This window comes from Choloepus didactylus, chromosome 3 (assembly GCF_015220235.1).
Source record: "Choloepus didactylus isolate mChoDid1 chromosome 3, mChoDid1.pri, whole genome shotgun sequence".
NCBI classification, from domain to species: Eukaryota; Metazoa; Chordata; class Mammalia; order Pilosa; family Megalonychidae; genus Choloepus; species Choloepus didactylus.
The window spans coordinates 107,003,550-107,026,805 of NC_051309.1; positions in this window are offsets into that span (position 1 = coordinate 107,003,550).

Here is a 23,256-nt window from a genome sequence, read left to right on the forward strand (position 1 = left end):
TTCAAGTGCTACTCAGAAAAAAAACAGCCTATGGGTTACATAAGAAATTCTAATAATTTAAAGGAAGAAAAATCCACACAATTACATTTGCCAGAGACTCCTCTGCCTATTCCAGTCAATTTCTCAAATTCAGTGTGTACAAAACAGGTTCTCTTCTTTCAATGCAAAGAGTACCAAATGTATAAAGCATTTCTTCTTTTTTACCACACTGGCTTAAAAATCATATAGTACATCTCCTTCAGTATTCCTTGCATTCACCTCAAGCATTTTCTCACAAGTTATCAAGTCCAGAGTATAAACCTGACATGTTAAAATGTTTATCAGAATCTTTCCACTAAAATATACTTGATATTTTAGTATTGAAGTATGAACAACAAAATAATTCAGCCTAGGGATTTTTCTTCCTTTCCTGTGTAGGAGGCTGGAACTGAAGTTACAGTGCTTGCAAGAAATACAAAATTGACCTGCAATTCCCTGTTGTCTCAGCTGATATCTTAGTTAGCCCAAGTTCTCACCCTCCTCTCCTAGCCATGAACAAGTGTGTCATAACCTAACAAAGGAGTTCCCAAGAGAAGAGCTACTGTGTTCTCACATAAAAATGAAGGTTGCTGCCTCTTTTCTGGCTGGAACCATGGAGTGTGTTGAAGAGAAGAAGAAGGTTCCAGCTGTGCTGGAAACCCTTAGGAAAAAGCAAAGGAATTTTGCCAAACTAAAGATCAAGCGCTTGAGAAAGAAGTTTGCCCAAAAGATGCTTCAAAAGGCAAGGAGGAAGCTTATCTATGAAAAAGCCAAGCACTATCACAAGGAATATAGGCAAATGTACAGAACTGAGATTTGAATGGCTAGAATGGCAAGAAAAGCTGGCAACGTCTATGTACCTGCAGAACCCAAATTGGCATTTGTCATCAGGATCAGTGGTATCAATGGCATGAGCCCAAAGGTCCAAAAAGTGTTGCAACTTCTTTGCCTTTGCCAAATCTTCAATGGCACCTTTGTTAAGCTCAACAAGGCCTCAATTACATGCTGAGAACTGTGGAACCATATATTGCATGGGGGTACCTGAACCTGAAGTCAGTGAATGAACTGATCTGTAAGTGTGGTTATGGCAAAATCAATAAGAAGCAGATTGCCTTGACAGATAACTCTCTGATTGCATGATCTCTTGGTAACTATGGCATCATCTGCATGGAGGACCTGATTCATGAGATCTATACTGTTGGGAAATGCTTCAAAGAAGCAAACAACTTTCTGTGGCCCTTCAAATTATCCTCTCACAGAGGGGGGATGAAGAAAAAGATCACCCATTTTGTAGAAGGGGGAGATGCTGGCAACAGGGAAGACCAGATCAATAGGCTTATTAGAAGGATAAACTAAGGTGTCTGCTATGATTACTTTTTTATAATCTGGTCAGTTAGTAAACTGATTGCTTTCAAAAAAAAAAATGAAGGTTGCTGGAAACAATTTTGCCCTAAAATTTCCAATTTGGTTTTTAGTGGGTTTTCAGGATGCTATGAGGTTTGCATTAGAATTCAGACTTCTTGGTGTTAAAAACTCCCTGGTGATATTGGTAAACTGGAATGACTGAGTTATTACCCCAAAAGCAGAAGATGGTTATGTGGAGCACAGCATAAACAAAACAACAAATTATTTTATTTCTGCTTTGGGTTTTGGTGGATATAGATTCTGTTGCCACACAATTCAATTCAGTAAGACATATTATTATCATCTCCTAGATATGTTAAGGCATTGTTCTAGGCAATGCAGGTTCCAGCAAACACAAAACCAAGTCCCTGCCCTCAATCAGTTTACTATTCTACTGGATTATATAACTGAGAAATTAAGAATTAAAAAAAATAGGATGACTGAATCATTATACAGAAGTCTTTTCCTTACTTTCTAGTAGATTGTAGAATAGCCAAAATGAAATATCTAAAATTACTGAAACTCACTGAATTGTAAATTATAAAAACCTGTGACTGGCCCCATGTGTACCTCCTTATTCTGTTTTACAACTTTAGAGTCTTAGCATCACAAAGACTCCCTAATATTTATTAGTGAAGGAACTTGACTCAGCCCAGAACTAACCACTGACTACAGTGTTTATACTTGTTGTAATGATTACTTTCCACTCCTTTACATTTTGTAAATTGTGGTTGTTTATACTTGTTACTGTAATGGTAACAACTTTGCCTCTCCTTGTTTGAATCCATAAAAACCTTAAACTCCTTAGACTTGGGGAGACAGATTTTAGGCTGATAGGCCATCTCTTCTCCTTGCTTTGCATAGCAATACACTCTTTCTCCCTTTGAAACCCCAGGGACATAGATTGGCTGTTATGCACATTGGGCAGAGAACCCCACATTTGATTGGTATCAATTATACAGAAAACATACAAGTAATTACATATATTATAATGTCAGATAAGTGATATGTGACATAAACACACATCAAAAGCCCTATGTTACACTAAGGGGGTAGAAACTTAGATGGGGTGCATTTTAGTTAGGGTGGCCAGAGAGGGTGTTTCTGAAGAGGTATAACTGCCACAGAGATTTGAATGAGCTTTGTGGTTATTCCAAGGGAAGAGAGTTCCATGGAAAGGAAACAGCAAGTTCAAAACCACAAGATGTTTGGCAGAAATAGCAGAGGCCTATGTAGGTAGATTGAAGAGCAAAAGGGAAAATGAAGGAAAAATGGGGTGGAAAACAGCTATGATATCTGAATGGCCTTAAAGATCATGATAAGCACTTGGGCATTGGAACCCGCTGATGGGTTTTGAGTAGGTGTATGACATGATCTGATCCTCATATTTAAATGATATCTTTGGAAGGTAAAATTATCTTGGAATAAAAGGGTATCTGTACCTGCTGGGTAGAAAGTAGACAATAGGGGATATGATAGGCAGACTCTAAGATGACCTCAATGATCCCCACCTTATGGTATTCCTGCCCTTCTCTAATGTCCTCCCTTGAATATGGGATGAACTTTTTGACTCATTTATAATGAATAGACTATGACAGAAGTAATGGGACACCACTTCTGAGATAAAGCCTCAAAAGTACTGTGAATTCTGCCTTGAGCATTCTCCCTCCCTCTCTCTCTCTCTCTCTCTCTCTCTCTCTCTCTCTCTCTCTCTCTCTCTTTCTCTCTCTCTCTCTCTCCCTCTCTGTCTCTTTCTGGCACACAGTTTGGGGAAGCCAGATGCCCTATTTTGAGCAGCCCTTTGGAAAAGCATACACATTGTGGCAAGGAACCAAAGCCTCAGTCCAACAGCCCATGAGGAACTGAAAACTGTAACAGCCACTTGAGTGAGCTCAGAAGTGGAGCCTTCTGCCCCAGCCATCTGAAGATGACTGTAGCCTTTACCAGCAGCTGGACTGCAATATCCTCAGAGACCTTAGGCCCAAGGTCCAGCTCAGCCACTCCCCAATTCCTGATCCACAGAAACTGTGTGATAATATATGTTCATTGTTTTTACACCAATGGGTTTAGAATAATTTTTCAGAAACAGAAAGAACAGTCAAAAGATCATTGTAGGCAATGAGTAATCTCTTAGAATAGACTAGTAATGGTGGAGGGGGTGAGGTAGTGGGACTGGGTGGGCAAAGGAGATAAGAAAAGCCACATACTCTTTCTAACCTGGAGAAGGAAAGCAAAATGCTCTGGGGATGAACAGGGGCAAGATGGAGTGGTGAGGTGTGGGTTTTTGTTACTCTTCTGGGGCAGCTGGTAGATAGCCAGGAATTGTGTGGAACAGATACCTCATGGAAATCTGTGATCATTCATACATCATACAACAGTCTGGAACATGTGGAGCAGTTGAATTCAGTGAAACCTGTAAGTTCCTGTACCCAGGGGTCCCACACCCCTCCCTGCCAGGCACAGTGGACTGTTTTGTGGCTAATTTCCCAAGGGAGGAGAGGGCCATTTGTGCTGGGAACCAGGAGGGGGGCTCAAACCAGCCCCAGTTGCAGAACTGATTAACCAACTCAGACCACTGAACAGAAACTCCAACCATAGATAAACTGAGACCAGACATTGGAGAATCTGAGAGCAGTCAGCCCAGTGGAGAGGAGACAAGGCTAGCAAAAACAGCAAAAATCAAAAAGACACAAAACAAAAATAGAGACTTTTGGAGTTGGGGGTGAGCATAATATGGAGAAAGGCTGGGCTCCAATAGAATAAGGCACATAAGCAAGCCCGGGAAGCCAAGGTCCATCTCTGAAAAGCTGTTTTTCTCTGGTTTCTTGTTTCCTCCTCAATTGCTCTCCAACTCCTTATCTTTTTGCATTTCAATAGCCCATCAGAACTCCTGTGTCAACCCGGCACCCCTGCAAAGTCAGAATTAAAGTTGTGTCAGAGTAACAAACCAGTAGGAAGAGATAATAAGACTAAAGGGCTTTTCTCTAAATAGTTTACACTGGGGCATCTCTTTTCTTTTTTCTTTTTTTTTATCCTTTTCTATTTTTTTTAAATAACTATTCTAAGTAGCCCATTACAGAAAGCCTCAAAGACTTGCAATTGGAAGCTGAACCCAGGCAAGAGCAGAACCAAGATAGCTCAGAGAGATAAAGCAATGAGCCTAGTGGGGGAGACAATTCCCTAAAGGGCATGACTCACCCAAGAAAATTGGGGCATGGTCCAGCTCAATGGGCAGCTCTACTTTGGGAAACTCAGAACCCAGGGGCTGGAATTCAGAAACCAAATTCAGTAAGCCACACCCTGATCCTGTCAGTGACACCAGGAGAACTAAAGGCTCTACACATCCTTACACTGGTAGGGGAGCTGCAGACTAGTAAGTGCTACCTGCTGGACAGCAAAGGAAAAGCATAGAGTCCAAATGTCTCACAGGATGATCTCATTCATAGGGAAACTCCATACCCTTTTCCTGAGACCTGGGCCTCTCTGGACTGGGAAAACCTGACAGGGGTTGACCATACCTGAGAAGACCCTCTCACAAAAAGGCTACATAGAGGCAGGGCAAGAAACAGAAAAACAAGAGGTGAAAAACTCTGATCAACTAAATAGAACCTAAGTTAGAGGTCTAGAATAAATTGAACTGAACACCAAAGGTTAGAGAACAAAGCCAATCAACAAGAAAACCCTAGGTAAAAGAGTGAAAACAAGCCCCAGAATAAACTAATCAAGAAAATCAGATGCCTAGACAGCTTAAGATAATGAGCCCTACTAGGAAACAAGAAAATATGGATCAGCCAAAAGAACAAACTAATAGTTCAACTGAGATACAGGAGTTGAGGCAACTAATGCTAAATCAATTCAATGAAATGAGGGAAGAACTAGAGATGTTCAAACAAACCTCCTAAATCAATTCAATGAACTGAGGGAAGATATGCCAAAGAGATGAAGGATATAAGGAGCACAGTGGATGAACATAAAGAAGAATTTGTAAACTTGAAAAAACAAATGACAAAACTTATGGGAATGAAGGGCATAATGGAGGAGATGAAAAACACAATGGAAGGATACAACAGTAGATATGAAAGGCAGAAGAAAGGATCAGTGAATTGGAAGACAAGACATTTCAATTCAAAAACACAAAAGAACAGATGGTGAAAAGAATGGAAAAATAGGAGCAGGATCTTAGGGAGCTGAGGGACAACCTGAAGTGCATGAATATACATGTTATAGGTGTCCCAGGAGAAAAGAGGGGAAAGGAGGAAGAAAGAATAATATAAGAAATATGCACTGAAAATTTCCCAACTCTTATGAAACACAGAAAATTAGAGATTCAAGAAATACAGTGTACCTCAAACAGAATACATCCCAATAGACCTACACCAAGACACCTACTGATCAGATTGTCCAATGTCAAAGACAAAGAGAGAATTCTGAAAGCAGCAAGAGAAAAGCAATCCATCACATACAAGGAAAGCTCAATAAGACTATGTACATATTTCTCTGCAGAAACCATGGAGGTGAGAAGAGAGTGGTATGGTATAGTTAAGATACTGAAAGAGAAAAACTGCCAAACAAGAATCCTCTATCTGGCAAAACTATCCTTCAAAAATGAGGGGGAGATTAAAAATATTTTCAGACAAACAGACACTGAAAAAGTTTGTGAACAAGAGACCAGAACCAAAAGAAAAACTGAAGGGAGTGCTACAGGTTGATAGGAAAAGACAGGAGAGAGAGGTTTGGAGAAGAGTGTAGAAATGAAAATTATCAGGAAAGGTAAAAGGAGAGAGAGAAAAAAATAAGACATGACATATAAAACCCAAAAACAAAATAGTAGAAGAAAGTACTGCCCTTACAGTAATAACACTAAATGTTAATGGACTAAACTCCCCAATAAAAAGACACAGACTGGAGAGGCGGGGCAAGATGGCAGACTGGTGAGCTGTATGTTTTAGTTACTCCTCCAGGAAAGTAGGTAGAAAGCCAAGAACTGCGCGGACTGGACACCACAGAGCAATCTGACTTCGGGCATACTTCATACAACACTCATGAAAACGTGGAACTGCTGAGATCAGCGAAATCTGTAAATTTTTGCGGCCAGGGGACCCGCGCCCCTCCCTGCCAGGCTCAGTCCCGGGGGAGGAGGGGCTCTCAGCTCCAGGAAGGAGAAGGCGGAACTGCAGTGGTAGCCCTTATCGGAAACTCATTCTACTGATTCAAACTCCAACCATAGATAGACTGAGACCAGACACCAGAGAATCTGAGAGCAGCCAGCCCAGCAGAGAGGAGACAGGCATAGAAAAAAAACAACACAAAAAACTCCAAAATAAAAGCGGAGGATTTTTGGAGTTCTGGTGAACATAGAAAGGGGAAGGGCCCTGAGGCACATTTGCAAATCCTGAAGAAAAGCTGATCTCTCTGCCCTGTGGACCTTTCCTTAATGGCCCTGGTTGCTTTGTCTCTTAGCATTTCAATAACCCATTAGATCTCTGAGGAGGGCCCGTTTTTTTTTTTTTTTAATTTTTTTTTAATCCTTTTTTCTTTTTCTAAAACAATTACTCTAAGAAGCCCAATACAGAAAGCTTCAAAGAATTGCTATTTGGGCAGGTCAAGTCAAGAGCAGAACTAGGAGAGCTCTGAAACAAAACGCAATAATCCAGTGGCTGAGAAAATTCACTAAACACCACAACTTCCCAAGAAAAGGGGGGTGTCCGCCCACAGCCATCATCCTGGTGGACAGGAAACACTCCTGCCCATCGCCAGCCCCATAGCCCAGAACTGCCCCAGACAACCCAGTGTGATGGAAGTGCTTCAAATAACAGGCACACACCACAAAACTAGGCGTGGACATTAGCCTTCCCTGCAACCTCAGCTGATTGTCCCAGAGTTGGGAAGGTAGAGCAGTGTGAATTAACAAAGCCCCATTCAGCCATCATTTCAGCAGACTGGGAGCCTCCCTACACAGCCCAGCAGCCCAGAACTGCCCTGGGGGGATGGCACTCACCTGTGACATAGCACAGTCATCCCTCAACAGAGGACCTGGGGTGTACGGCCTGGAAGAGGGGCCCACTTGCAAGTCTCAGAAGCCAAACACCAATACTAAGGACTTGTGGGTCAGCGGCAGAGACAAACTGTAGCAGGACTGAACTGAAGGATTAGACTATTGCAGCAGCTTTAAAACTCTAGGATCACCAGGGAGATTTGATTGTTAGAGCCACTCCCCCTCCCTGACTGCCCAGAAACACGCCCCATATACAGGGCAGGCAACACCAACTACACACGCAAGCTTGGTACACCAATTGGACCCCACAAGACTCACTCCCCCACTCACCAAAAAGGCTAAGCAGGGGAGAACTGGCTTGTGGAGAACAGGTGGCTCGTGGACGCCACCTGCTGGTTAGTTAGAGAAAGTGTACTCCACGAAGCTGGAGATCTGATAAATTAGAGATAAGGACTTCAATTGGTCTACAAATCCTAAAAGAACCCTATCAAGTTCAGCAAATGCCACGAGGCCAAAAACAACAGAAAATTATAAAGCATATGAAAAAACCAGACGATATGGATAACCCAAGCCCAAGCACCCAAATCAAAAGACCAGAAGAGACACAGCACCTAGAGCAGCTACTCAAAGAACTAAAGATGAACAATGAGACCATAGTACGAGAGAAAAAGGAAATCAAGAAGACCCTAGAAGAGCATAAAGAAGACATTGCAAGACTAAATAAAAAAATGGATGATCTTATGGAAATTAAAGAAACTGTTGACCAAATTAAAAAGATTCTGGACACTCATAGTACAAGACTAGAGGAAGTTGAACAACGAATCAGTGACCTCGAAGATGACAGAATGGAAAATGAAAACATAAAAGAAAGAATGGGGAAAAAAATTGAAAAAATCGAAATGGACCTCAGGGATATGATAGATAATACGAAACGTCCAAATATAAGACTCATTGGTGTCCCAGAAGGGGAAGAAAAGGGTAAAGGTCTAGGAAGAGTATTCAAAGAAATTGTTGGGGAAAACTTCCCAAATCTTCTAAACAACATAAATACACAAATCATAAATCCTCAGCAAACTCCAAATAGAATAAATCCAAATAAACCCACTCCGAGACATATACTGATCACACTATCAAACACAGAAGAGAAGGAACAAGTTCTGAAAGCAGCAAGAGAAAAGCAATTCACCACATACAAAGGAAACAGCATAAGACTAACTAGTGACTACTCAGCAGCCACCATGGAGGCAAGAAGGCAGTGGCACAATACATTTAAAATTCTGAGTGAGAAAAATTTCCAGCCAAGAATACTTTATCCAGCAAAGCTCTCCTTCAAATTTGACGGAGAGCTTAAATTTTTCACAGACAAACAAATGCTGAGAGAATTTGCTAACAAGAGACCTGCCCTACTGGAGATACTAAAGGGAGCCCTACAGACAGAGAAACAAAGACAGGACAGAGAGACTTGGAGAACGGTTCAGTACTAAAGAGATTCGGTATGGGTACAATAAAGGATATTAATAGACAGAGGGGAAAAATATGACAAACATAACATTCTGATTCAAGAAATGCCTTCACGGTTATAACGTTGAATGTAAATGGATTAAACTCCCCAATTAAAAGATATAGATTCGCAGAATGGATCAAAAAAAATGAACCATCAATATGCTGCATACAAGAGACTCATCTTAGACACAGGGACACAAAGAAACTGAAAGTGAAAGGATGGAAAAAAATATTTCATGCAAGCTACAGCCAAAAGAAAGAAGGTGTAGCAATATTAATCTCAGATAAAATAGACTTCAAATGCAGGGATGTTTTGAGAGACAAAGAAGGCCACTAGGTACTAATAAAAGGGGCAATTCAGCAAGAAGAAATAACAATCGTAAATGTCTATGCACCCAACCAAGGTGCCACAAAATACATGAGAGAAACACTGGCAAAACTAAAGGAAGCAATTGATGTTTCCACAATAATTGTGGGAGACTTCAACACATCACTCTCTCCTATAGATAGATCAACCAGACAGAAGACCAATAAGGAAATTGAAAACCTAAACAATCTGATAAATGAATTAGATTTAACAGACATATACAGGACATTACATCCCAAATCACCAGGATATACATACTTTTCTAGTGCTCATGGAACTTTCTCCAGAATAGATCATTTCCTGGGACATAAAACAAGCCTCAATAAATTTAAAAAGATTGAAATTATTCAAAGCACATTCTCTGACCACAATGGAATACAATTAGAAGTCAATAACCATCAGAGACTTAGAAAATTCACAAAGACCTGGAGGTTAAACAACACACTCCTAAACAATCAGTGGGTTAAAGAAGAAATAGCAAGAGAAATTGCTAAATATATAGAGATGAATGAAAATGAGAACACAACATACCAAAACCTATGGGATGCAGCAAAAGCAGTGCTAAGGGGGAAATTTATAGCACTAAACACATATATTAAAAAGGAAGAAAGAGCCAAAATTAAAGAACTAATGGATCAACTGAAGAAGCTAGAAAATGAACAGCAAACCAATCCTAAACCAAGTACAAGAAAAGAAATAACAAGGATTAAAGCAGAAATAAATGACATAGAGAACAAAAAAAACAATAGAGAGGATAAATATCACCAAAAGTTGGTTCTTTGAGAAGATCAACAAGATTGACAAGCCCCTAGCTAGACTGACAAAATCAAAAAGAGAGAAGACCCACATAAACAAAATAATGAATGAAAAAGGTGACATAACTGCAGATCCTGAAGAAATTAAAACAATTATAAGAGGATACTATGAACAACTGTATGGCAACAAACTGGATAATGTAGAGGAAATGGACAATTTCCTGGAAACATATGAACAACCTAGACTGACCAGAGAAGAAATAGAAGACCTCAACCAACCCATCACAAGCAAAGAGATCCAATCAGTCATCAAAAAGCTTCCCACAAATAAATGCCCAGGGCCAGATGGCTTCACATGGGAATTCTACCAAACTTTCTAGAAGGAATTGACACCAATCTTACTGAAACTCTTTCAAAACATTGAAAAAAATGGAAGACTACCTAACTCATTTTATGAAGCTAACATCAATCTAATACCAAAACCAGGCAAAGATGCTACAAAAAAGGAAAACTACCGGCCAATCTCCCTAATGAATATAGATGCAAAAATCCTCAACAAAATACTTGCAAATCGAATCCAAAGACACATTAAAAAAATCATACACCATGACCAAGTGGGGTTCATTCCAGGCATGCAAGGATGGTTCAACATAAGAAAATCAATCAATGTATTACAACACATTAACAAGTCAAAAGGGAAAAATCAATTGATCATCTCAATAGATGCTGAAAAAGCATTTGACAAAATGCAACATCCCTTTTGATAAAAACACTACAAAAGGTAGGAATTGAGGGAAACTTCCTCAACATGATAAAGAGCATATATGAAAAACCCACAGCCAGCATAGTACTCAATGGTGAGAGACTGAAAGCCTTCCCTCTAAGATCAGGAACAAGACAAGGATGCCCGCTGTCACCACTGTTATTCAACATTGTGCTGGAAGTGCTAGACAGGGCAATCCGGCAAGACAAAGAAATAAAAGGCATCCAAATTGGAAAAGAAGAAATAAAACTGTCATTGTTTGCAGATGATATGATCTTATATCTAGAAAACCCTGAGAAATCGACGATACAGCTACTAGAGCTAATAAACAAATTTAGCAAAGTAGCGGGATACAAGATTAATGCACATAAGTCAGTAATGTTTCTATATGCTAGAAATGAACAAACTGAAGAGACACTCAAGAAAAAGATACCATTTTCAATAGCAACTAAAAAAATCAAGTACCTAGGAATAATCTTAACCAAAGATGTAAAAGACCCATACAAAGAAAACTACATAACTCTACTAAAAGAAATAGAAGGGGACCTTAAAAGATGGAAAAATATTCCATGTTCATGGATAGGAAGACTAAATGTCATTAAGATGTCAATTCTACCCAAACTCATCTACAGATTCAATGCAATCCCAATCAAAATTCCAACAACCTACTTTGCAGGCTTGGAAAAGCTAGTTATTAAATTTATTTGGAAAGGGAAGATGCCTCAAATTGCTAAAAACACTCTAAAAAAGAAAAACGAAGTGGGGGGACTTACACTCCCTGACTTTGAGGCTTATTATAAAGCCACAGTTGCCAAAACAGCATGGTACTGGCACAAAGATAGACATATAGATCAATGGAATCGAATTGAGAATTCGGAGATAGACCCTCAGATCTATGGCCGACTGATCTTTGATAAGGCCCCCAAAGTCACTGAACTGAGTCATAATGGTCTTTTCAACAAATGGGGCTGGGAGAGTTGGATATCCATATCCAAAAGAATGAAAGAGGACCCCTACCTCACACCCTACACAAAAATTCACTCAAAATGGACCAAAGATCTCAATATAAAAGAAAGTACCATAAAACTCCTAGAAGATAATGTAGGAAAACATCTTCAAGACCTTGTATTAGGCGGCCACTTCCTAGACTTTACACCCAAAGCACAAGCAACAAAAGAGAAAATAGATAAATGGGAACTCCTGAAGTTTAGAAGTTTCTGCACCTCAAAGGAATTTCTCAAAAAAGTAAAGAGGCAGCCAACTCAATGGGAAAAAATTTTTGGAAACCATGTATCTGACAAAAGACTGATATCTTGCAAATACAAAGAAATCCTACAACTCAATGACAATAGTACAGACAGCCCAATTATAAAATGGGCAAAAGATATGAAAAGACAGTTCTCTGAAGAGGAAATACAAATGGCCAAGAAACACATGAAAAAATGTTCAGCTTCACTAGCTATTAGAGAGATGCAAATTAAGACCACAATGAGATACCATCTAACACCGGTTAGAATGGCTGCCATTAAACAAACAGGAAACTACAAATGCTGGAGGGGATGTGGAGAAATTGGAACTCTTATTCATTGTTGGTGGGACTGTATAATGGTTCAGCCACTCTGGAAGTCAGTCTGGCAGTTCCTTAGAAAACTAGATATAGAGTTACCATTCGATCCAGCGATTGCACTTCTCGGTATATACCCGGAACATCGGAAAGCAGTGACACGAACAGATATCTGCACGCCAATGTTCATAGCAGCATTATTCACAATTGCCAAAAGATGGAAGCAACCCAAATGTCCTTCAACAGATGAGTGGATAAATAAAATGTGGTATATACACACGATGGAATACTACGCGGCAGTAAGAAGGAACGATCTCGTGAAACATATGACAACATGGATGAAACTTGAGGACATAATGCTAAGCGAAATAAGCCAGGCACAAAAAGAGAAATATTATATGCTACCACTAATGTGAACTTTGAAAAATGTAAAACAAATGGCTTATAATGTAGAATGTAGGGGAACTAGCAATAGAGAGCAATTAAGGAAGGGGGAACAATAATCCAAGAAGAACAGATAAGCTGTTTAACGTTCTGGGGATGCCCAGGAATGACTATGGTCTGTTAATTTCTGATGGATATAGTAGGAGCAAGTTGACAGAAATGTTGCTATATTAGGTAACTTTCTTGAGGTAAAGTAGGAACATGTTGGAAGTTAAGCAGTTATCTTAGGTTGGTTGTCTTTTTCTTACTCCCTTGTTATGGTCTCTTTGAAATGTTCTTTCATTGTATGTTTGTTTTCTTTTTAACTTTTTTTTCATACAGTTGATTTAAAAAAGAAGGGAAAGTTAAAAAAAAAAAAAAACAAGGAAAAAAAAAAGATGTAGTGCCCCCTTGAGGAGCCTGTGGAGAATGCAGGGGTATTTGCCTACCCCACCTCCATGGTTGCTAACATGACCACAGACATAGGGGGCTGGCGGTTTGATGGGTTGGGCCCTCTACCACAGGTTTTACTCTTGGGAAGACGGTTGCTGCAAAGGAGAGGGTAGGCCTCCCTATGGTTGTGCCTAAGAGCCTCCTCCCGAATGCCTCTTTGTTGCTCAGATGTGGCCCTGTCTCTCTAGCTAAGCCAACTTGAAAGGTGAAATCACTGCCCTCCCCCCTAAGTGGGATCAGACACCCAGGGGAGTGAATCTCCCTGGCAACGTGGAATATGACTCCCGGGGAGGAATGTAGACCTGGCATCGTGGGACGGAGAACATCTTCTTGACCAAAAGGAGGATGTGAAAGGAAATGAAATAAGCTTCAGTGGCAGAGAGAATCCAAAAGGAGCCGAGAGGTCACTCTGGTGGGCACTCTTACGCACACTTTAGACAACTCTTTTTAGGTTCTAAAGAATTGGGGTAGCTGGTGGTGGATACCTGAAACTATCAAACTACAACCCAGAACCCATGAATCTTGAAGACAGTTGTATAAAAATGTAGCTTATGAGGGGTGACAAGGGGATTGGGAAAGCCATAAGGACCACACTCCACTTCGTCTAGTTTATGGATGGATGAGTAGAAAAATAGGGGAAGGAAACAAACAGACAAAGGTACCCAGTGTTCTTTTTTACTTCAATTGCTCTTTTTCACTCTAATTATTATTCTTGTTATTCTTGTGTGTGTGCTAATGAAGGTGTCAGGGATTGATTTGGGTGATGAATGTACAACTATGTAATGGTACTGTGAACAATCGAAAGTACGATTTGTTTTGTATGACTGTGTGGTATATGAATATATCTCAATAAAATGAAGATTAAAAAAAAAAAAAAAAAAAAGACATAATGCTGAGCAAAATAAGCCAGGCACAAAAAGAGAGATATTGTATGTTACCACTAATGTGAATTCTGTGAAAAATGTACAATGTTTTATACTGTAGAATGTAGGGGACCTAGAGATACCAATTAGTGGAGGGGGAATGATAATCTAATAAGAACAGATAAACTATGGAGGGTAATCTCAATTTTATGGGAATGCTCAGGAATGATTATGGTTTGTAAACTTTCTTGGATATAGTAAGATCATGTTGGAAGCAAGAGAGTTATTTTAGGTTTTTTTTTCTCTTATTCCTTTGTTTTCTTAAGGGTTGTTAATTTTCTTGGGGTATCGTAGGAACATGTTGGAAGCAATGTAGTTATTTTAGATTATGTGTTTTTCTTACTCCTCTGTTTGGACATGGTTTATTAATTTTCTTGGGGTATGGTAGGAACATATTGGAAGCAAAGTAGTTATTTTAGGTTATTTGTTTTCCTTAATCCATTGCTTTGTTTGAAATGTTGTGGGGTTTTTTTGGTTGTTGTTTGCCTGTTTGTTTTTAATTTTTTGATAAACAAAGTTAAAAAAAAATTGAAAAAAAATCAGTAGAAAAATGGGAGTAAAAACTAAATGACAAATAGGGTGGGATGGGGGGATGGTTTGGGTATTCTCTTTTCACTTTTATTTTTTATTCTTATTCTGATTTTTTCTGATGTAAGGAAAATGTTCAGAAATAGATTGTGGTGATGAACGCATAACTATGTGATCATACTGTGAACAGTTGATTGTATACCATGGATGACTGTATGGTTTGTGAATATATTTCAATAAAACTGAATTAAAAAAAAAAAAGACACAGACTGGTAGAATGGATTAAAGAAACAGGACTGATCTATTTGCTGTCTACAAGAAACTCACTTTAACACAAGGACAAAAATAGGCTGAACATGAAAGATTGAAAAAAGATATTTCATCCAAACAGGAACCAGAAAAAAGCAGGACTAGCTACATTAATATCAGACAAATTAGATTTCAAAAGTAAAACAACTAAAAGAAACAAAAAAGGATACTATATATTGATAAAAGTGTCAATTCATCAAGAAAACATAACAATCATAAATATTTATGCACCAAGCCAGAGTGCCCAAAAATTCATGAGGCAAACACTAAGAACACTGAAAGGAGAAGTAGACACCTATACAATAATAGTTGGAGACTTCATTACACTGCTCTTATCAATGGATAGAACATCTAGACAGAGAATCAATAAGGAAATGGAGATGTCAAATTGTAGGATAAATGAACTAGTCTTGAGAGACATTTATAGAACACTACATCCTGCAATAGTAGGATACACATTTTTCTCAAGTATTCATGGAACATTTGCTAGGGTAGACCATATTCTGGGGCACAAAGCAAGTCTCAAAAAATTTAAAAATATTGATATTACAAAAACACTTTCTTGGATCATAATGGAATGAAGTTGGAAATAAATAACAGGCAAAAGATTGTAAAATTCACAAATATATGGAGGTTAAACAATACCCTTTTAGAAAACCAATGGGTAAAGGAAGAAATTGCAAGAGAAATTAGTAATACCTTGAGGCAACTGACAATGAAAACACAATATATCAAGCTTATGTGATGCATTAAAGGCAGTGCTGAGAGGCAAATTTATTGCCCTAAATGCCTATAATAAAAGAGAAGAGAGAGCAAAAATTAAGGAATTAACTGTTAAGCTGGAGGAACCAGAGAAAGAACAGCAAACATACCCCAAAACAAACAGAAGAAAAGAAATAACAAAGATTAGATCAGAAATAAATGAAATTGAGAACAGTAAAATAATAGAAAGAATCAACAAAACCAGAATTTGGTTCTTTGAGGAAATCAACAAAATTGATGGACCCCTAGCTAAGCTAACAAAAGAGAGAGAGGGAGGGAGGGAGGGAGAGAGGGAGAGAGAAGATGCAAATAAATGCAATCAGAAACAGGAATGGAAACATAACTACTGACCCTGCAGAATTAAAGGAGACAATGAAAGATACTATGAGCAACTATATGCTAGTAAACTAGACAACTTAGATTAAAAGGACAATGTCCTAGAAAACCATGAACAACCAACATTGACTTGAGAAGAAATAGATGACCTCAACAAACTAATCACAAGTTAGTCATCAAAAAGCTCCCATAAAAGAAAAGCCCAGGACCAGATGGCCTCACATGTGAATTCTACCAAGAATTCAAGAGACAATTAATGCCAATCCTGCTAAAACTCTTCAAAAAAATTGAAGAAGAGGGAAAGCTACCCACTTCATTCCATGAAGCAAGATCACCCTAATACCAAAATCAGACAAAGATACTATAACAAAAGAAAATTATAAACCAATCTCTTTAATGAATACAGACACAGAAATCCTCAACAAAATACTCACAAATCAAATCCAGCAGCACATTAAAAAAATTATACACCATGACCAGGTGGAGTTTACTCCAGGTATGCAAGGCTAGCCCAACAGAAGAAAATCAAGTAATGTAATACATCACATCAACAAATCAAAGCAGAAGAAACACATGACTGTCTTGATCAATGCAGGAAAGGCATTTGACAAATTTCAACATTCTTTCTTGGTGAAAACACTTCAAAGGATAAGAATAGAAGGGAGCATTCTCAATATGATAAAGGAAATATATGAAAAACCCACAGCTATCATCATAATCAATGGGAAAGACTGAAAGCTTTCCCTCTAAGATTAGGAAAAAGACAGGGAAGCCCACTGTCACCATTATTACTCAACATTGTGCTGGAAGTGCTAGCTAGAGCAATTTGGCAAGAAAAAGAAATAAAAGGCATCCAAATTGGAGAAGAAGAGTCTTTGCAGATGACATGATTATACATGTAGAAAATCCAGAAAAATCTACAGCAAAGCTACTAGATCTAATCAATAAATACAGCAAAGTGGCAGTCTACAAGATCAACATGCAAAAATCTGTAGTGTTCTTATACACAAGTAATATGCAACAAGAGGAAGAAATCAAGAAAAAAAATTCCATTTACAATAGTAACCAAAAGAATCAAATATTTAGGAATAAATTTAACAAAGGCCGCAAAAGACCTATACTGAGAAAACTATAAGAAACTGCTAAAAGAAATTGAACAGGACCTTAAAAAATGGAAGAATATACCATGTTCTTGGATTGAAAGACTATATATAATTAAGATGTCAATTCTATCTAAACTGATTTATAGATTCAACATAATACCAATTAAAAGCCCAACAACTTACTTTGCAGAAATAGAAAAACCAATAACCAAATTTATTTGGAAGAGCAAGGTGCCCCAAATAGCCAAAAATATCTCAAGAAAGAGGAATGAAGTGGCAGGTCTCATTCCTGGCTTTGAAGCATATTACAAAGCTACAGTGCTCAAAATAGCATGGTACTGGCATAAGGATAGATACGCCAACCAATGGAATCAAATTGAGTGTTCAGAAATAGACCCTTACATCTATGGACAGTTGATCTTTGACAAGGCAGTCAAACCAAAGCGACTGGGACAGAGCAGCCTCTTCAATAAATAGTGTTTGGAGAACTGGATATCCATTTCCAAAAGAATGAAAGGGGACTCCTGTCTTGCACCTCATACAAAAATTAACTTGAAATGGATTGTATTAGTTAGGGTTCTCCAGGGAAACAGAATCAATGAGAGGTATCTCTGATTATCAAATTGTAAAAGTGACTCACGCAACTGTGGGTATGCACGAGTCCAAATTCTGTAGAGCCATCAACAAACTGTCAACTCCAAGGAAGATGTCCGATGAACTCCTCAGGAAATGAACTGGCAACTTCGACGAACTCCTCAGGAAATGAACTGGGATCTTCGACGAACATGTTCGATGAACTCCTCAGGAAACGAACTGGCAACTTTGACGAAGTCCTCAGGAAATGCTTCACTGGGCAGCCGAAGAAGAAGTGAAGGCCCTCCATCTGTCTTGCTTACAAGTCTTCAACTGATTAATTGGATCAAATCCAGCCAATTGCATTCTCTCATTGTGGAAGGCATGCCCTTTGATGAGTCATCAGTCACAGCTGCAGTCAATTGACTGATGATCCAATAAACCAGCCTGTTGGTTTATCAACCAGCCTCAAATGTCCTCACAGCAATTGTTAGGCCAGTGTTTGCTTGACCAGACAGCTGGGTCACCTGGCCAAGTTGACACATGAACCTAACCATCACAGTCCACCCCTTGTCAACTTGGCAGTTATACACATCACCTAAAACCATACCTTCAAAATGAACATTACAGCTTATGCCATATGATAAGGGGATAAGACAGAGAAGAAAGCAAAGATATTTGTTTTACAGACAAATACAAACATAATCATAACAAAGTGAGGAGGAAATATTCATGTCATCATAGTCCTCGTTTCTGTAACTGGTCAAGTGGCTGTAGTTCATATTTATCACGACCTTCTTCCACTACCCATTCCATGTTCCCTTTACCCTCAGCAAGCACTTCAGCTGGCCATGGTTCTTTGCCTGGTAGGGTGACCCATACCTTCATTCCTGAAGTTTCTTGGCCATTGGTAGTCCTGCCTGGATTGGGTTGTTGCAGTTTTCCATTGACTTGAATCACAGGGCATGGTAGTACTAAGAGACACCCTAGGGGATCTCCTGTATTCCAGAAAAACTCTTCTTTACTTCCATTGTGTAGTTGCAGTGCTATTTCCCCTTGATAGTCAGGATCAATCACCCCAGCCAGTACAGTAATCCCCTTCCTTGCCTATTGATTCAGAGGCATAAGAAGCCCAAAGTGGCCAGGTGGCAGTCATAACTTCCAGTTCAATGGGATTATTGTTGTGTTTCCTGGTGGAAGCACTCCTCCTTTTGGAACCAAGACCTGTAGACCAGCAGAGCATAAGCTTTCAGGGACAGGAAGCAAAAATTTACCTAGTGGATCACTAGGAGTGATAGTGAGTGGCGTTACTCCTGTTTCCACCCCTTGATTCCTGGACCCATGAATACTGGCTATGGGAGAAACAGCACCATAGAGTGGACGCTGATTTAGAGCATACACAGCCTCCTGGAGAACACTGCCCCAACCCTGCAAGGTATTGCCACCTAGTTGGCTCCGTAATTGCGTCTTCAACAGGCCATTCCACCGTTCTATCAACCCAGCAGCCTCTGGATGATGGGGAACATGGTAAGACCACAGAATTCCATGAGCATGTGCCCATTCCCTCACTTCATTTGCTGTGAAGTGGGTTCCTTGGTCTGAAGCAATGCTGTGTGGAATACCATGACGGTGGATAAGGCATTCTGTAAGTCCATGGATCGTAGTTTTGGCAGAAGCATGTTGTGCAGGGAAGGCAAACCCATATCAGGAGTATGTGTCTATTCCAGTAAGAACAAATCAGTGCCCCTTCCATGATGGAAGTGGTCCAATGTAATCAACCTGCCACCAGGTAGCAGGCTGAACACCCTGAGGAATGGTGCCATATCGGGGACTGAGTGTGGGTCTCTGCTGCTGGCAGATTGGACACTCAGCAGTGGCTGTGGCCAGGTCAGCCTTGGTGAGTGGAAGTCCATGTTGCTGAGTCCATGCATAACCTCCATCCCTACCACCATGACCACTTTGTTCATGAGCCCATTGGGCAATGACAGGAGTTGCTAGGGAAAGAGGCTGATTGGTATCCACCAAATGGGTCTTTCTATCCACTTGGTTATTAAAACCTTCTTCTGCTGAAGTCACCCTCTGGTGAGCATTCACATGGGACACAAATATCTTCATGTGGCTTGCCCACTCAGAAAGGTCTATCCACATATCCCTTCCCCAGACTTCTTTGTCACCAATCTTCCAATCATTTTCCGTCCAAGTCCCTGACCATCCAGCCAAACCATTAGCAACAGAGCAGGAATCAGTATACAAATGCACCTTTGGGCAGTTCTCCTTCCAAGCAAAGTGAACAACCAGGTGCACTGCTCAAAGTTCTGCCCACTGGGAGGATTTCCCCTCACCGCTGTCCTTCAGGGACATCCCAGAAAGGGGCTGCAGTGCTGCAGCTGTCCACTTTCGGGTGGTGCCTGCATATCGTGCAGAACCATCTGTACACCAGGCCTGAGTCTTCTTTTCCTCAGTCAACTGACTGTAAGGAACTCCCCAAGATGCCATAGCTATGGGCTGGGAAAGAGAAGGTAAGGTGGAAGGAGTGGGGGCCATGGGCATTTGGGCCACTTCCTCATGTAACTTACTTGTACCTTCAGGACCTGCTCGAGCTCTATCTCGTTTATACCATTTCCATTTTATGATGGAGTGCTGCTGTGCACACCCAACTTTATGGCTTGGTGGCTCAGACAATACCCAGCTCATGATAGGTAACTCAGGTCTCATGGTAACTTGGTGGCCCATGGTCAAGCATTCTGTCTCTACTAAGGCCCAGTAGCAGGACAACAGCTGTTTCTCAAATGGAGAGTAGTTATCTGCAGAGGATGGTAAAGCTTTTCTCCAAAATCCTAAGGGCCTGCATTGTGATTCTCCTATAGGAGCCTGCCAAAGACTCCAAACAGCATCTCTATTTGCCACTGACACTTCCAGCACCATTGGGTCAGCTGGATCATATGGTCCAAGTGGCAGAGCAGCTTGCACAGCAGCCTGGACCTGTCGCAGAGCCTCATCTTGTTCTGGTCCCCACTGAAAACTAGAAGCCTTTCTAGTCACTCGGTAAATGGGCTGGAGTAGCACACCTAAATGAGGAATATGTTGTCTCCAAAACCCAAAGAGGCCAACTGAGCATTGTGCCTCTTTTTTGGTTGTAGGAGGGGCCAGATGCAACAGCTTGTCCTTCACCTTAGAAGGGATATCTCAACAGGCCCCACACCACTGGACACCTAGAAATTTTACTGAGGTGGAAGTCCCCTGTATTTTTGTTGGATTTATCTCCCATCCTCTGCCACACAAATACGTTACCAACAAATCTAGAGTAGTTGCTACTTCTTGCTCACTAGGTCCAATCAACATGATATCATCAATATAATGAACCAGTGTGATGTCTTGTGGAAGAGAGAAACAATCAAAATCCCTGCAGACAATATTATGACATAGGGCTGGAGAGTTGATATAACCCGGAGGTAGCACAGTGAATGTAAACTGCTGGCCTTGCCAGCTGAATGCAAACTGTTTCTGGTGGTCCTTGCTGACAGCAATTGAGAAAAAAGCATTTGCCAGATCAGTAGCTGCATACCAGGTACCAGGGGATGTGTTGATTTGCTCAAGCAATGATACCACAACTGGAACAGCAGCTGCAATTGGAGTCACCACCTGGTTAAGCTTACAATAATCCACAGTCATCCTCCAAGACCCATCTGTTTCCTGCACAGGCCAAATAGGAGAGTTGAATGGGGATGTGGTGGGAATCACCACCCCTGCATCCTTCAAGTCCTTAAGACTGGCATTAATCTCTGCAATCCCTCCAGGAATCTGGTATTGCTTCTGGTTCACTATTTTGCTAGGCAGGGGCCGTTCTAGTGGCTTCCACTTGGCCTTTCCCACCATAATAGCCCTCACTCCAGGAGTCAGGGAACCAATGTGAGGATTCTGCCAGTTGCTGAGTATGTCTATTCCAATTATGCATTCCGGTACTGGGGAAATAACCACAGAATGGGTCCAGGGACCCACTGGACCCACTGTGAGATGGACCTGAGCTAAAACTCCATGAATCACCTGACCTTCATAAGTCTCAACTCTGACTGGTGGACCAGAGTGACATTTTGGGTCTCCGGGAATTAATGTCACTTCTGAACCAGTGTCTAATAATCCATGAAATATCTGATCATTTCCTTTTCCCCAATGCACAGTCACCCTGGTAAAAGGCCATAGGTCCCCCTGGGGAAGGCTGGGAGGAAGATTAACAGTATAAATTTTTGGCAGTGTAACAGGGTCCTTCCCCAAGGGTAACTGACCTTCCCTTCATTCAAGGGGCTCTGGATCTGTAAACTGTCTCAAGTCTGGGAATTGATTAAGAGGCCATGACTCTCTGTTTTTGTAATTCAAGGGAGACTTTTGTTCACGTGACCTAGAATTCTTCTGCCTATATAGTTCAAACAAGAATTTAGTTGATTGCCCATCTATTTTACTACTTGGTATGCCATGATCCACTAGCCAACGTCATAAGTCGCTGCGAGTCATATTATTTTCATTGCAGCTTTGAGCCTGTTTTCCATTATGGTAGCTATGCCCACCTTGTCTGTGGCGATTAAATGCAGCCACTTGGCTTCTACTGACTCGGGACCCGATTATCCCCATTGTGTTTAAGGATTCCAACTCAGTGACAGCAGTCCCTACAGTAATATCTGACCTACAGAGAAGGGCGACTACAGAGCTCTTCAGGGATGATGGGGCTAGTCTCACAAATTTATTCCTTACAGTCCCAGTAAAAGGTGTGTTCTCTGGACATTACAGGGCTGTGTGAGCAAGTCTTCCATGATAAATCCACTCTAACATTCCAATCTCTCTAAGGCTTTGAATCCCCTCCTCCACATTGTACCAGGGCAGTTCTGGCATTTCAACCTCCGGTAATGCCAGCTACCTTTTGATCCATGTTTCAGCCAGCCACCCAAACAAACTGTTAACACCCTTTCTAACCCCTCGAGCTACAACATTGAATGCAGAATCTCTGCTTAGTGGGCCCGTATCAGTAAATTCAGCCTGATCCAACCTTATATTCCTTCCACCATTATCCCACACTCTTAATATCCATTCCCACACATATTCCCCTGGTTTCTGTCTGTATAAGTTGGAAAACTCATACAGTTCTTTTGGAGTATAGCATACTTCCTCATGGGTCACACTTTGTACCTCACCCTTTGGGACTTGTTGGGACTTGAGCCTAGTTATAGTTCTTGAAGCAAAAACTGGTGGTGGGGGTGGGTCATGAAAAGAGTTAAAATTTTCTCTCAAGCCATTCACCTCAGGACATTCTGTTGCATTTTCATCTCTTAAAACAGGATTAATCTCTCCAGACAAAGGAGTGAGGGCTGCTTCCTCAGGGGAGGTGATTACAGGATTAGCAGGCACTGATGGGTTAATCTCCTTAGGTGGGGGTTGGGTGGCAGGCTCCTTAGGGCAGACTGGAGGTGGGGAAGCTGTTTCCCCAG